The sequence below is a fragment of the Bombus affinis genome, unplaced genomic scaffold (assembly GCF_024516045.1).
Source record: "Bombus affinis isolate iyBomAffi1 unplaced genomic scaffold, iyBomAffi1.2 ctg00000257.1, whole genome shotgun sequence".
In the NCBI taxonomy this organism is placed as follows: domain Eukaryota; kingdom Metazoa; phylum Arthropoda; class Insecta; order Hymenoptera; family Apidae; genus Bombus; species Bombus affinis.
This window is the reverse complement of record NW_026108951.1, coordinates 87,357-103,414: the sequence shown is the minus strand read 5'-3', so window position 1 is coordinate 103,414 and position 16,058 is coordinate 87,357. Positions and strand designations below refer to the sequence as shown.

General features: G+C 42.6%; 1 long non-coding RNA gene across 4 annotated transcripts in view; it reads left to right on the top strand.

Moving 5' to 3' along the window:
- Positions 1-1,524: 1,524 nt before the first annotated feature.
- LOC126927830 (uncharacterized) overlaps positions 1,525-16,058 on the top strand; it is an 82,864-nt gene continuing 68,330 nt past the window's right edge. For 2 of the 4 annotated variants that reach the window (XR_007715956.1, XR_007715958.1), the window contains exon 1: positions 1,525-1,655. This is a non-coding gene — a long non-coding RNA (uncharacterized LOC126927830). Of the gene's footprint in view, positions 1,656-2,787; positions 2,919-16,058 lie in introns of those variants that run through there. The other 2 variants (XR_007715957.1, XR_007715959.1) reach the window with 1 other exon arrangement.

The following is a 16,058-nucleotide window of genomic DNA, read 5'->3' as shown; positions in this document are numbered from 1 at the left end:
ACAGGAAATATATGCAAGGCAATATAAGGTATATGTATAGCGTTGAAATTGTAATCGTTGCTCGCTCGCTCCGCTCGCTCGCAAAAATCTAGTCCAACCTCACAACCGATCCGACACGTTAGCAAATTTGAAAGAAGTCGCCTCCTTATCGAATAACGAACGCTAGAGGGCTTGGTTTTAGGTTAGGCTATAGTTTTCGAGCGAGCGCAGCGAGCGAGGGACGCGTATATGTGTGTCACAAACCAACGGTTTGGCACACAGGGACATTGAAATATTAGCACCAGCCCGAGGAGCCGCAAATCTTTATCGAATTTCGTACTGACAAAAGTTTACAGTTTATCAATAGTTTTACATAAATAGTAATATTTCCACATAGAACAGTGCAACGTGAGGTACGAAATCGCTGACAAAATTAGGCAATAACAGGAAATATATGCAAGGCAATATAAGGTATATGTATAGCGTTGAAATTGTAATCGTTGCTCGCTCGCTCCGCTCGCTCGCAAAAATCTAGTCCAACCTCACATCCGATCCGACACGTTCGAAAATTTAAAATAAGTCGCCTCCTTATCGAATAACGAACGCATGAGGAATGGTTTTAGGTTAGGCTATAGTTTTCGAGCGAGCGCAGCGAGCGAGGGAGGCGTAAAGGTGTGTCACAAACCAACGGTTTGGCACATAGGGACATTGAAATATTCGCAACAGCCCGAGGAGCCGGAAGTCTTTATCGAACTGCGTACTGACAAAAGTTTACAGTTTATCAATAGTTTTACATTAATAGTAATATTTCCACATAGTACAGTGCAACGTAATGTCCGAAATCGCAGACAAAATTAGGTAATAACAGGAAATATATGCTGGCAATATAAGGTATATGTATAGCGTGGAAATTGTAATCGTTGCTCGCTCGCTCCGCTCGCTCGTAAAAATCTAGTCCAACCTCACAACCGATCAGACACGATCGCAAATTTGAAATAAGACGCATCCTTATCGAATAACGAACGCAAGAGGGATTGGTTTTAGTTTAGGCTATAGTTTTCGAGCGAGCGCAGCGAGCGAGGGAGGCGTAAAGGTGTGTCACAAACCATCGGTTTGGCTCATAGGGACATTGAAATATTCGCACCAGACCGAGGAGCCGCAAGTATTTATCGAGTTGCGTACTGACAAAAGTTTACAGTTTATCAATAGTTTTACATAAATAGTAATAATTCCACATAGTACAGTGCAACGTGAGGTCCGAAATCGCAGACAAAATTAGGTAATAACAGGAAATATATGCAAGGTAAGGTATCGCATATGTTTAGCTTGGAAATTGTAAGCGTTGCTCGCTCGCACCGCTCGCTCGTAAAAATCTAGTCCAACCTCACAACCGATCCGACACGTTAGCAAATTTGAAATAAGTCGCCTCCTTATCGAATAACGAACGCAAGAGGAATGGTTTTAGGTTAGGCTATAGTTTTCGAGCGAGCGCAGCGAGCGAGGGTCGCGTAAAGGTGTGTCACAATCCAACGGATTGGCACATAGGGACATTGAAATATTAGCACCAGCCCGAGGAGCCGGAAGTCTTTATCGAACTGCGTACTGACAAAAGATTACAGTTTATCAATAGTTTAAAATAAGTAGTAATATTTCCACATAGTGCAGTGCAACGTGTGGTCCGAAATCGCTGACAAAATTAGGCAATAACAGGAAATACATGCAAGGCAATATAAGGTATATGTATAGCGTGGAAATTGTAATCGTTGCTCGCTCGTACCGCTCGCTCATAAAAATCTAGTCCAACCTCACAACCGATCCGACACGTTAGCAAATTTGAAAGAAGTCGCCTCCCTATCGAATAACGAACGCAAGAGGGGTGGTTTTACGTTAGGCTATAGTTTTCGAGCGAGCGCAGCGAGCGAGGGACGCATATATGTGTGTCACAAACCAACGGTTTGGCACACAGGGACATTGAAATATTCGCACCAGCCTGAGGAGCCGCAAGTCTTTATCGAGTTGCGTACTGACAAAAGTTTACAGTTTATCAATAGTTTTACATAAATAGTAATATTTCCACATAGTACAGTGCAACGTGTGGTCCGAAATCGCAGACAAAATTAGGTAATAACGGGAAATATATGAAAGGTAAGGTATCGCATATGTTTAGCTTGGAAATTGTAAGCGTTGCTCGCTCGCACCGCTCGCTCGTAAAAATCTAGTCCAACCTCACAACCGGCCCGACACGTTAGCAAATTTGAAATAAGTCGCCTCCTTATCGAATAACGAACGCAAGAGGAATGGTTTTAGGTTAGGCTATAGTTTTCGAGCGAGCGCAGCGAGCGAGGAACGCGTAAAGGTGTGTCACAAACCATCGGTTTGGCTCATAGGGACATTGAAATATTCGCACCAGACCGAGGAGCCGCAAGTATTTATCGAGTTGCGTACTGACAAAAGTTTACAGTTTATCAATAGTTTTACATAAATAGTAATAATTCCACATAGTACAGTGCAACGTGAGGTCCGAAATCGCAGACAAAATTAGGTAATAACAGGAAATATATGCAAGGTAAGGTATCGCATATGTTTAGCTTGGAAATTGTAAGCGTTGCTCGCTCGCACCGCTCGCTCGTAAAAATCTAGTCCAACCTCACAACCGATCCGACACGTTAGCAAATTTGAAATAAGTCGCCTCCTTATCGAATAACGAACGCAAGAGGAATGGTTTTAGGTTAGGCTATAGTTTTCGAGCGAGCGCAGCGAGCGAGGGTCGCGTAAAGGTGTGTCACAATCCAACGGATTGGCACATAGGGACATTGAAATATTAGCACCAGCCCGAGGAGCCGGAAGTCTTTATCGAACTGCGTACTGACAAAAGATTACAGTTTATCAATAGTTTAAAATAAGTAGTAATATTTCCACATAGTGCAGTGCAACGTGTGGTCCGAAATCGCTGACAAAATTAGGCAATAACAGGAAATACATGCAAGGCAATATAAGGTATATGTATAGCGTGGAAATTGTAATCGTTGCTCGCTCGTACCGCTCGCTCATAAAAATCTAGTCCAACCTCACAACCGATCCGACACGTTAGCAAATTTGAAAGAAGTCGCCTCCCTATCGAATAACGAACGCAAGAGGGGTGGTTTCAGGTTAGGCTATAGTTTTCGAGCGAGCGCAGCGAGCGAGGGACGCGTAAAGGTGTGTCACAAACCAACCGTTTGGCACATAGGGTCATTGAAATATTCGCAACAGCCCGAAGAGCCGGAAGTCTTTATCGAACTGCGTACTGAGAAAAGTTTACAGTTTATCAATAGTTTAAAATAAATAGTAATATTTCCACATAGTACAGTGCAACGTGTGGTCCGAAATCGCTGACAAAATTAGGCGATAACAGGAAATATATACAAGGCAATATAAGGAATATATATAGCTTGGAAATTGTAATCGTTGCTCGCTCGCTCCGCTCGCTCGTAAAAATCTAGTCCAACCTCACAACCGATCCGACACGTTAGCAAATTTGAGAGAAGTCGCCTCCTTATCGAATAACGAACGCTACAGGGCTTGGTTTTAGGTTAGGCTATAGTTTTCGAGCGAGCGCAGCGAGCGAGGGACGCATATATGTGTGTCACAAACCAACGGTTTGGCACACAGGGACATTGAAATATTCGTACCAGCCTGAGGAGCCGCAAGTCTTTATCGAGTTGCGTACTGACAAAAGTTTACAGTTTATCAATAGTTTTACATAAATAGTAATATTTCCACATAGTACAGTGCAACGTGTGGTCCGAAATCGCAGACAAAATTAGGTAATAACGGGAAATATATGAAAGGTAAGGTATCGCATATGTTTAGCTTGGAAATTGTAAGCGTTGCTCGCTCGCACCGCTCGCTCGTAAAAATCTAGTCCAACCTCACAACCGGTCCGACACGTTAGCAAATTTGAAATAAGTCGCCTCCTTATCGAATAACGAACGCAAGAGGAATGGTTTTAGGTTAGGCTATAGTTTTCGAGCGAGCGCAGCGAGCGAGGAACGCGTAAAGGTGTGTCACAAACCAACGGTTTGGCACATAGGGTCATTGAAATATTCGCAACAGCCCGAGGAGCCGCAAGTCTTTATCGTACTGAGTACTGACAACAGTTTACAGTTTATCAATAGTTTTACATAAATGGTAATATTTCCACATAGTACAGTGCAACGTGAGGTCCGAATTCGCAGACTGAATTAGGTAATAACAGGAAATATATGCAAGGCAATATAAGGTATATGTATAGCGTGGAAATTGTAATCGTCGCTCGCTCGGTCGTAAAAAACCTAGTCCAACCACACAACCGATCCGACACGTGAGCAAATTCGAAATAAGTCGCCTACTTATCGAATAACGAACATAAGAGTGATGGTTTTAGGTTAGGCTATCGTTTTCGAGCGAGCGCAGTGAGCGAGGGACGCGTACATGTGTGTCACAAACCAACGGTTTGGCACACAGGGACATTGAAATATTCGCACCAGCCCGAGGAGCCGGAAGTCTTTATCGAACTGCGCACTGACAAAAGTTTACAGTTTATCAATAGTTTTACATAAATAGTAATATTTCCACATAGTACAGTGGCAACGTGAGGTCCGAAATCGCTGACAAAATTAGGCAATAACAGGAAATACATGCAAGGCAATATAAGGTATATGTATAGAGTGGAAATTGTAATCGCTGTTCGCTCGTACCGCTCTCTCGTAAAAATCTAGTCCAACCTCACAACCGATCCGACACGTTAGCAAATTCGAAATAAGTCGCCTCCTTATCGAATAACGAACGCAAGAGGAATGGTTTTAGGTTAGACTATAGTTTTCGAGCGAGCGCAGCGAGCGAGGGACGCGTAAAGGTGTGTCACAAACCAACGGTTTGGCACATAGGGTCATTGAAATACTCGCAACAGCCCGAGGAGCCGGAAGTCTTTATCGAACTGCGTACTGACAAAAGTTTACTGTTTATCAATAGTTTTACATTATTAGTAATATTTCCACATAGTACAGTGCAACGTAGTGTCCGAAATCGCAGACAAAATTAGGTAATAACAGGAAATATATGCAAGGCAATATAAGGTATATGTATAGCGTGGAAATTGTAATCGTTGCTCGCTCGATCCGCTCGCTCCTAAAAATCTAGTCCAACCTCACAACCGATCAGACACGATCGCAAATTTGAAAGAAGACGCCTCCTTATCGAATAACGAACGCAAGAGAGATTGGTTTTATGTTAGGCTATAGTTTTCGAGCGAGCGCTGCGAGCGAGGGAGGCGTAAAGGTGTGTCACAAACCAACGGTTTGGCACATTGGGACATTGAAATATTCGCACCAGACCGAGGAGCCGCAAGTCTTTATCGAATTGCGTACTGACAAAAGTTTACAGTTTATCAATAGTTTTACATAAATAGTAATATCTCCACATAGTACAGTGCAACGTGAGGTCCGAAATCGCAGACAAAATTAGGTAATAACAGGAAATATATGCAAGACAATATAAGGTATATGTATAGCGTGGAAATTGTAATCATTGCTCGCTCGCTCCGCTCGCTCGTAAAAATCTAGTCCAACCTCACAACCGATCAGACACGATCGCAAATTTGAAATAGGACGCCTCCTTATCGAATAACGAACGCAAGAGGGATTGGTTTTAGTTTAGGCTATAGTTTTCGAGCGAGCGCAGCGAGCGAGGGAGGCGTAAAGGTGTGTCACAAACCAACGGTTTGGCACATAGGGACATTGAAATATTCGCACCAGACCGAGGAGCCGCAAGTCTTTATCGAATTGCGTACTGACAAAAGTTTACAGTTTATCAATAGTTTTACATAAATAGTAATATTTCCACATAGAACAGTGCAACGTGAGGTCCGAAATCGCAGACAAAATTAGGTAATAACAGGAAATATATGCAAGGCAATATAAGGTATATGTATAGCGTGGAAATTGTAGTCGTTGCTCGCTCGATCCGCTCGCTCCTAAAAATCTAGTCCAACCTCTCAACCGATCAGACACGTTAGCAAATTTGAAATAAGTCGCCTCCTTATCGAATAACGAACGCAAGAGGAATGGTTTTAGGTTAGGCTATAGTTTTCGAGCGAGCGCAGCGAGCGAGGGACGCGTATATGTGTGTCACAAACCAACGGTTTGGCACACAGGGACATTGAAATATTAGCACCAGCCCGAGGAGCCGCAAATCTTTATCGAATTTCGTACTGACAAAAGTTTACAGTTTATCAATAGTTTTACATAAATAGTAATATTTCCACATAGAACAGTGCAACGTGAGGTCCGAAATCGCAGACAAAATAAGGTAATAACAGGAAATATATGCAAGGCAATATACGGTATATGTATAGCGTGGAAATTGTAGCCGTTGCTCGCTCGATCCACTCGCTCCTAACAATCTAGTCCAACCTCACAACCGATCAGACACGATCGCAAATTTGAAAGAAGACGCCTCCTTATCGAATAACGAACGCAAGAGAGATTGGTTTTATGTAGGCTATAGTTTTCGAGCGAGCGCTGCGAGCGAGGGAGGCGTAAAGGTGTGTCACAAACCAACGGTTTGGCACATAGGGACATTGAAATATTCGCACCAGACCGAGGAACCGCAAGTCTTTATCGAATTGCGTACTGACAAAAGTTTACAGTTTATCAATAGTTTTACATAAATAGTAATATCTCCACATAGTACAGTGCAACGTGAGGTCCGAAATCGCAGACAAAATTAGGCAATAACAGGAAATACATGCAAGGCAATATAAGGTATATGTATAGCGTGGAAATTGTAATCCTTTCTCGCTCGCTCCGCTCGCTCGTAAAAATCTAGTCCAACCTCACAACCGATCCGACACGTTAGCAAATTTGAAATAAGTCGCCTCCCTATCGAACAACGAACGCAAGAGGGCTTGTTATTAGGTTAGGCTATAGTTTTCGAGCGAGCGCAGCGAGCGCGGAACTCGTAAAGGTGTGTCACAAACCAACGGTTTGGCACATAGGGACATTAAAATATTCGCACCAGACCGAGGAGCCGCAAGTCTTTATCGAATTGCGTACTGACAAAAGTTTACAGTTTATCAATAGTTTTACATAAATAGTAATATCTCCACATAGTACAGTGCAACGTGAGGTCCGAAATCGCAGACAAAATTAGGTAATAACAGGAAATATATGCAAGGCAATATAAGGTATATGTATAGCGTGGAAATTGTAATCGTTGCTCGCTCGCTCCGCTCGCTCGCAAAAATCTAGTCCAACCTCACATCCGATCCGACACGTTCGAAAATTTAAAATAAGTCGCCTCCTTATCGAATAACGAACGCAAGAGGAATGGTTTTAGGCTAGGCTATAGTTTTCCAGCGAGCGCAGCGAGCGAGGGAGGCGTAAAGGTGTGTCACAAACCAACGGTTTGGCACATAGGGACATTGAAATATTCGCACCAGACCGAGGAGCCGCAAGTCTTTATCGAATTGCGTACTGACAAAAGTTTACAGTTTATCAATAGTTTTACATAAATAGTAATATTTCCACATAGAACAGTGCAACGTGAGGTCCGAAATCGCAGACAAAATTAGGTAATAACAGGAAATATATGCAAGGCAATATAAGGTATATGTATAGCGTGGAAATTGTAGTCGTTGCTCGCTCGATCCGCTCGCTCCTAAAAATCTAGTCCAACCTCTCAACCGATCAGACACGTTAGCAAATTTGAAATAAGTCGCCTCCTTATCGAATAACGAACGCAAGAGGAATGGTTTTAGGTTAGGCTATAGTTTTCGAGCGAGCGCAGCGAGCGAGGGACGCGTATATGTGTGTCACAAACCAACGGTTTGGCACACAGGGACATTGAAATATTAGCACCAGCCCGAGGAGCCGCAAATCTTTATCGAATTTCGTACTGACAAAAGTTTACAGTTTATCAATAGTTTTACATAAATAGTAATATTTCCACATAGAACAGTGCAACGTGAGGTCCGAAATCGCAGACAAAATAAGGTAATAACAGGAAATATATGCAAGGCAATATACGGTATATGTATAGCGTGGAAATTGTAGCCGTTGCTCGCTCGATCCGCTCGCTCCTAAAAATCTAGTCCAACCTCACAACCGATCAGACACGATCGCAAATTTGAAAGAAAACGCCTCCTTATCGAATAACGAACGCAAGAGAGATTGGTTTTATGTTAGGCTATAGTTTTCGAGCGAGCGCTGCGAGCGAGGGAGGCGTAAAGGTGTGTCACAAACCAACGGTTTGGCACATAGGGACATTGAAATATTCGCACCAGACCGAGGAACCGCAAGTCTTTATCGAATTGCGTACTGACAAAAGTTTACAGTTTATCAATAGTTTTACATAAATAGTAATATCTCCACATAGTACAGTGCAACGTGAGGTCCGAAATCGCAGACAAAATTAGGTAATAACAGGAAATATATGCAAGGCAATATAAGGTATATGTATAGCGTGGAAATTGTAATCGTTGCTCGCTCGCTCCGCTCGCTCGTAAAAATCTAGTCCAACCTCACAACCGATCAGACACGATCGCAAATTTGAAATAGGACGCCTCCTTATCGAATAACGAACGCAAGAGGGATTGGTTTTAGTTTAGGCTATAGTTTTCGAGCGAGCGCAGCGAGCGAGGGAGGCGTAAAGGTGTTTCACAATCCAACGGTTTGGCACATAGGGATATTGAAATATTCGCAACAGCCGGAGGAGCCGGAAGTCTTTATCGAACTGCGTACTGACAAAAGTTTACTGTTTATCAAGAGTTTTACATAAATAGTAATGTTTCCACATAGAACAGTGCAACGTGAGGTACGAAACCGCTGACAAAATTAGGCAATAACAGGAAATATATGCAAGGCAATATAAGGTATATGTATTGCGTTGAAATTGTAATCGTTGCTCGCTCGCTCCGCTCACTCGCAAAAATCTAGTCCAACCTCACATCCGATCCGACACGTTCGAAAATTTAAAATAAGTCGCCTCCTTATCGAATAACGAACGCAAGAGGAATGGTTTTAGGTTAGGCTATAGTTTTCGAGCGAGCGCAGCGAGCGAGGGAGGCGTAAAGGTGTGTCACAAATCAACGGTTTGGCACATAGGGACATTGAAATATTCGCAACAGCCCGAGGAGCCGGAAGTCTTTATCGAACTGCGTACTGACAAAAGTTTACAGTTTATCAATAGTTTTACATTAATAGTAATATTTCCACATAGTACAGTGCAACGTAATGTCCGAAATCGCAGACAAAATTAGGTAATAACAGGAAATATATGCAAGGCAATATAAGGTATATGTATAGCGTGGAAATTGTAATCGTTGCTCGCTCGCTCCGCTCGCTCGTAAATATCTAGTCCAACCTCACAACCGATCAGACACGATCGAAAATTTGAAATAAGACGCCTCCTTATCGAATAACGAACGCAAGAGGGATTGGTTTTAGTTTAGGCTATAGTTTTCGAGCGAGCGCAGCGAGCGAGGGAGGCGTAAAGGTGTGTCACAAACCATCGGTTTGGCTCATAGGGACATTGAAATATTCGCACCAGACCGAGGAGCCGCAAGTATTTATCGAGTTGCGTACTGACAAAAGTTTACAGTTTATCAATAGTTTTACATAAATAGTAATAATTCCACATAGTACAGTGCAACGTGAGGTCCGAAATCGCAGACAAAATTAGGTAATAACAGGAAATATATGCAAGGTAAGGTATCGCATATGTTTAGCTTGGAAATTGTAAGCGTTGCTTGCTCGCACCGCTCGCTCGTAGAAATCTAGTCCAACCTCACAACCGGTCCGACACGTTAGCAAATTTGAAATAAGTCGCCTCCTTATCGAATAACGAACGCAAGAGGAATGGTTTTAGGTTAGGCTATAGTTTTCGAGCGAGCGCAGCGAGCGAGGAACGCGTAAAGGTGTGTCACAAACCAACGGTTTGGCACATAGGGTCATTGAAATATTCGCAACAGCCCGAGGAGCCGCAAGTCTTTATCGTACTGAGTACTGACAACAGTTTACAGTTTATCAATAGTTTTACATAAATGGTAATATTTCCACATAGTACAGTGCAACGTGAGGTCCGAATTCGCAGACTAAATTAGGTAATAACAGGAAATATATGCAAGGCAATATAAGGTATATGTATAGCGTGGAAATTGTAATCGTTGCTCGCTCGGTCGTAAAAACCTAGTCCAACCACACAACCGATCCGACACGTGAGCAAATTCGAAATAAGTCGCCTACTTATCGAATAACGAACATAAGAGTGATGGTTTTAGGTTAGGCTATCGTTTTCGAGCGAGCGCAGTGAGCGAGGGACGCGTAAATGTGTGTCACAAACCAACGGTTTGGCACACAGGGACATTGAAATATTCGCACCAGCCCGAGGAGCCGGAAGTCTTTATCGAACTGCGCACTGACAAAAGTTTGCAGTTTATCAATAGTTTTACATAAATAGTAATATTTCCACATAGTACAGTGCAACGTGAGGTCCGAAATCGCTGACAAAATTAGGCAATAACAGGAAATACATGCAAGGCAATATAAGGTATATGTATAGAGTGGAAATTGTAATCGCTGTTCGCTCGTACCGCTCTCTCGTAAAAATCTAGTCCAACCTCACAACCGATCCGACACGTTAGCAAATTCGAAATAAGTCGCCTCCTTATCGAATAACGAACGCAAGAGGAATGGTTTTAGGTTAGGCTATAGTTTTCGAGCGAGCGCAGCGAGCGAGGGACGCGTAAAGGTGTGTCACAAACCAACGGTTTGGCACATAGGGTCATTGAAATACTCGCAACAGCCCGAGGAGCCGGAAGTCTTTATCGAACTGCGTACTGACAAAAGTTTACTGTTTATCAATAGTTTTACATTATTAGTAATATTTCCACATAGTACAGTGCAACGTAGTGTCCGAAATCGCAGACAAAATTAAGTAATAACAGGAAATATATGCAAGGCAATATAAGGTATATGTATAGCGTGGAAATTGTAATCGTTGCTCGCTCGATCCGCTCGCTCCTAAAAATCTAGTCCAACCTCACAACCGATCAGACACGATCGCAAATTTGAAAGAAGACGCCTCCTTATCGAATAACGAACGCAAGAGAGATTGGTTTTATGTTAGGCTATAGTTTTCGAGCGAGCGCAGCGAGCGCGGAACGCGTAAAGGTGTGTCACAAACCAACGGTTTGGCACATAGGGACATTGAAATATTCGCAACAGCCCGAGGGGCCGGAAATGTTTATCGAATTGCGTACTGACAAAAGTTTACAGTTTATCAATAGTTTTACATAAATAGTAATATTTCCACATAGTACAGTGCAACGTGAGGTCCGAAATCGCAGACAAAATTAGGTAATAACGGGAAATATATGCAAGGCAATATAAGGTATATGTATAGCGTGGAAATTGTAATCGTTGCTCGCTCGCTCCGCTCGCTCGCAAAAATCTAGTCCAACCTCACATCCGATCCGACACGTTCGAAAATTTAAAATAAGTCGCCTCCTTATCGAATAACGAACGCAAGAGGAATGGTTTTAGGTTAGGCTATAGTTTTCGAGCGAGCGCAGCGAGCGAGGGAGGCCTAAAGGTGTGTCACAAACCAACGGTTTGGCACATAGGGACATTGAAGTATTCGCAACAGCCCGAGGAGCCGGAAGTCTTTATCGAACTGCGTACTGACAAAAGTTTACAGTTTATCAATAGTTTTACATTAATAGTAATATTTCCACATAGTACAGTGCAACGTAATGTCCGAAATCGCAGAAAAAATTAGGTAATAACAGGAAATATATGCAAGGCAATATAAGGTATATGTATAGCGTGGAAATTGTAATCGTTGCTCGCTCGCTCCGCTCGCTCGTAAATATCTAGTCCAACCTCACAACCGATCAGACACGTTCGAAAATTTAAAATAAGTCGCCTCCTTATCGAATAACGAACGCAAGAGGAATGGTTTTAGGTTAGGCTATAGTTTTCGAGCGAGCGCAGCGAGCGAGGTAGGCGTAAAGGTGTTTCACAATCCAACGGTTTGGCACATAGGGACATTGAAATATTCGCAACAGCCGGAGGAGCCGGAAGTCTTTATCGAACTGCGTACTGACAAAAGTTTACTGTTTATCAATAGTTTTACATAAATAGTAATATTTCCACATAGAACAGTGCAACGTGAGGTACGAAATCGCTGACAAAATTAGGCAATAACAGGAAATACATGCAAGGCAATATAAGGTATATGTATAGCGTGGAAATTGTAATCGTTGCTCGCTCGCTCCGCTCGCTCGTAAAAATCTAGTCCAACCTCACAACCGATCAGACACGATCGCAAATTTGAAATAGGACGCCTCCTTATCGAATAACGAACGCAAGAGGGATTGGTTTTAGTTTAGGCTATAGTTTTCGAGCGAGCGCAGCGAGCGAGGGAGGCGTAAAGGTGTTTCTCAATCCAACGGTTTGGCACATAGGGACATTGAAATATTCGCAACAGCCGGAGGAGCCGGAAGTCTTTATCGAACTGCGTACTGACAAAAGTTTACTGTTTATCAATAGTTTTACATAAATAGTAATATTTCCACATAGAACAGTGCAACGTGAGGTACGAAATCGTTGACAAAATTAGGTAATAACAGGAAATACATGCAAGGCAATATATGGTATATGTATAGCGTGGAAATTGTAATCCTTTCTCGCTCGCTCCGCTCGCTCGTAAAAATCTAGTCCAACCTCACATCCGATCCGACACGTTCGAAAATTTAAAATAAGTCGCCTCCTTATCGAATAACGAACGCAAGAGGAATGGTTTTAGGTTAGGCTATAGCTTTCGAGCGAGCGCAGCTAGCGAGGGAGGCGTAAAGGTGTGTCACAAACCAACGGTTTGGCACATAGGGACATTGAAATATTCGCACCAGACCGAGGAGCCGCAAGTCTTTATCGAATTGCGTACTGACAAAAGTTTACAGTTTATCAATAGTTTTACATAAATAGTAATATCTCCACATAGTACAGTGCAACGTGAGGTCCGAAATCGCAGAAAAAATTAGGTAATAACAGGAAATATATGCAAGAAAATATAAGGTATATGTATAGCGTGGAAATTGTAATCGTTGCTCGCTCGCTCCGCTCGCTCGTAAAAATCTAGTCCAACCTCACAACCGATCAGACACGATCGCAAATTTGAAATAGGACGCCTCCTTATCGAATAACGAACGCAAGATGGATTGGTTTTAGTTTAGGCTATAGTTTTCGAGCGAGCGCAGCGAGCGAGGGAGGCGTAAAGGTGTTTCACAATCCAACGGTTTGGCACATAGGGACATTGAAATATTCGCAACAGCCCGAGGAGCCGGAAGTCTTTATCGAACTGCGTACTGACAAAAGTTTACTGTTTATCAATAGTTTTACATAAATAGTAATATTTCCACATAGTACAGTGCAACGTGAGGTACGAAATCGCTGACAAAATTAGGTAATAACGGGAAATATATGCAAGGCAATATAAGGTATATGTATAGCGTGGAAATTGTAATCGTTGCTCGCTCGCTCCGCTGGCTCGCAAAAATCTAGTCCAACCTCACATCCGATCCGACACGTTCGAAAATTTAAAATAAGTCGCCTCCTTATCGAATAACGAACGCAAGAGGAATGGTTTTAGGTTAGGCTATAGTTTTCGAGCGAGCGCAGCGAGCGAGGGAGGCGTAAAGGTGTGTCACAAACCAACGGTTTGGCACATAGGGACATTGAAATATTCGCAACAGCCCGAGGAGCCGGAAGTCTTTATCGAACTGCGTACTGACAAAAGTTTACAGTTTATCAATAGTTTTACATTAATAGTAATATTTCCACATAGTACAGTGCAACGTAATGTCCGAAATCGCAGAAAAAATTAGGTAATAACAGGAAATATATGCAAGGCAATATAAGGTATATGTATAGCGTGGAAATTGTAATCGTTGCTCGCTCGCTCCGCTCGCTCGTAAATATCTAGTCCAACCTCACAACCGATCAGACACGTTCGAAAATTTAAAATAAGTCGCCTCCTTATCGAATAACGAACGCAAGAGGAATGGTTTTAGGTTAGGCTATAGTTTTCGAGCGAGCGCAGCGAGCGAGGGAGGCGTAAAGGTGTTTCACAATCCAACGGTTTGGCACATAGGGACATTGAAATATTCGCAACAGCCGGAGGAGCCGGAAGTCTTTATCGAACTGCGTACTGACAAAAGTTTACTGTTTATCAATAGTTTTACATAAATAGTAATATTTCCACATAGAACAGTGCAACGTGAGGTACGAAATCGCTGACAAAATTAGGCAATAACAGGAAATACATGCAAGGCAATATAAGGTATATGTATAGCGTGGAAATTGTAATCGTTGCTCGCTCGCTCCGCTCGCTCGTAAAAATCTAGTCCAACCTCACAACCGATCAGACACGATCGCAAATTTGAAATAGGACGCCTCCTTATCGAATAACGAACGCAAGAGGGATTGGTTTTAGTTTAGGCTATAGTTTTCGAGCGAGCGCAGCGAGCGAGGGAGGCGTAAAGGTGTTTCTCAATCCAACGGTTTGGCACATAGGGACATTGAAATATTCGCAACAGCCGGAGGAGCCGGAAGTCTTTATCGAACTGCGTACTGACAAAAGTTTACTGTTTATCAATAGTTTTACATAAATAGTAATATTTCCACATAGAACAGTGCAACGTGAGGTACGAAATCGTTGACAAAATTAGGTAATAACAGGAAATACATGCAAGGCAATATATGGTATATGTATAGCGTGGAAATTGTAATCCTTTCTCGCTCGCTCCGCTCGCTCGTAAAAATCTAGTCCAACCTCACATCCGATCCGACACGTTCGAAAATTTAAAATAAGTCGCCTCCTTATCGAATAACGAACGCAAGAGGAATGGTTTTAGGTTAGGCTATAGTTTTCGAGCGAGCGCAGCGAGCGCGGAACGCGTAAAGGTGTCTCACAAACCAACGGTTTGGCACATAGGGACATTGAAATATTCGCACCAGCCCGAGGAGCCGCAAGTCTTTATCGAATTGCGTACTGACAAAAGTTTACAGTTTATCAATAGTTTTACATAAATAGTAATATCTCCACATAGTACAGTGCAATGTGAGGTCCGAAATCGCAGACAAAATTAGGTAATAACAGGAAATATATGCAAGGCAATATAAGGTATATGTATAGCGTGGAAATTGTAATCGTTGCTCGCTCGCTCCGCTCGCTCGCAAAAATCTAGTCCAACCTCACATCCGATCCGACACGTTCGAAAATTTAAAATAAGTCGCCTCCTTATCGAATAACGAACGCAAGAGGAATGGTTTTAGGTTAGGCTATAGTTTTCGAGCGAGCGCAGCGAGCGAGGGAGGCGTAAAGGTGTGTCACAAACCAACGGTTTGGCACATAGGGACATTGAAATATTCGCAACAGCCCGAGGAGCCGGAAGTCTTTATCGAACTGCGTACTGACAAAAGTTTACAGTTTATCAATAGTTTTACATTAATAGTAATATTTCCACATAGTACAGTGCAACGTAATGTCCGAAATCGCAGACAAAATTAGGTAATAACAGGAAACATATGCAAGGCAATATAAGGTATATGTATAGCGTGGAAATTGTAATCGTTGCTCGCTCGCTCCGCTCGCTCGTAAATATCTAGTCCAACCTCACAACCGATCAGACACGATCGAAAATTTGAAATAAGACGCCTCCTTATCGAATAACGAACGCAAGAGGGATTGGTTTTAGTTTAGGCTATAGTTTTCGAGCGAGCGCAGCGAGCGAGGGAGGCGTAAAGGTGTGTCACAAACCAACGGTTTGGCACATAGGGACATTGAAATATTCGCACCAGACCGAGGAGCCGCAAGTCTTTATCGAATTGCGTACTGACAAAAGTTTACAGTTTATCAATAGTTTTACATAAATAGTAATATCCCCACATAGTACAGTGCAATGTGAGGTCCGAAATCGCAGACAAAATTAGGTAATAACAGGAAATATATGCAAGGCAATATAAGGTATATGTATAGCGTGGAAATTGTAATCGTTGCTC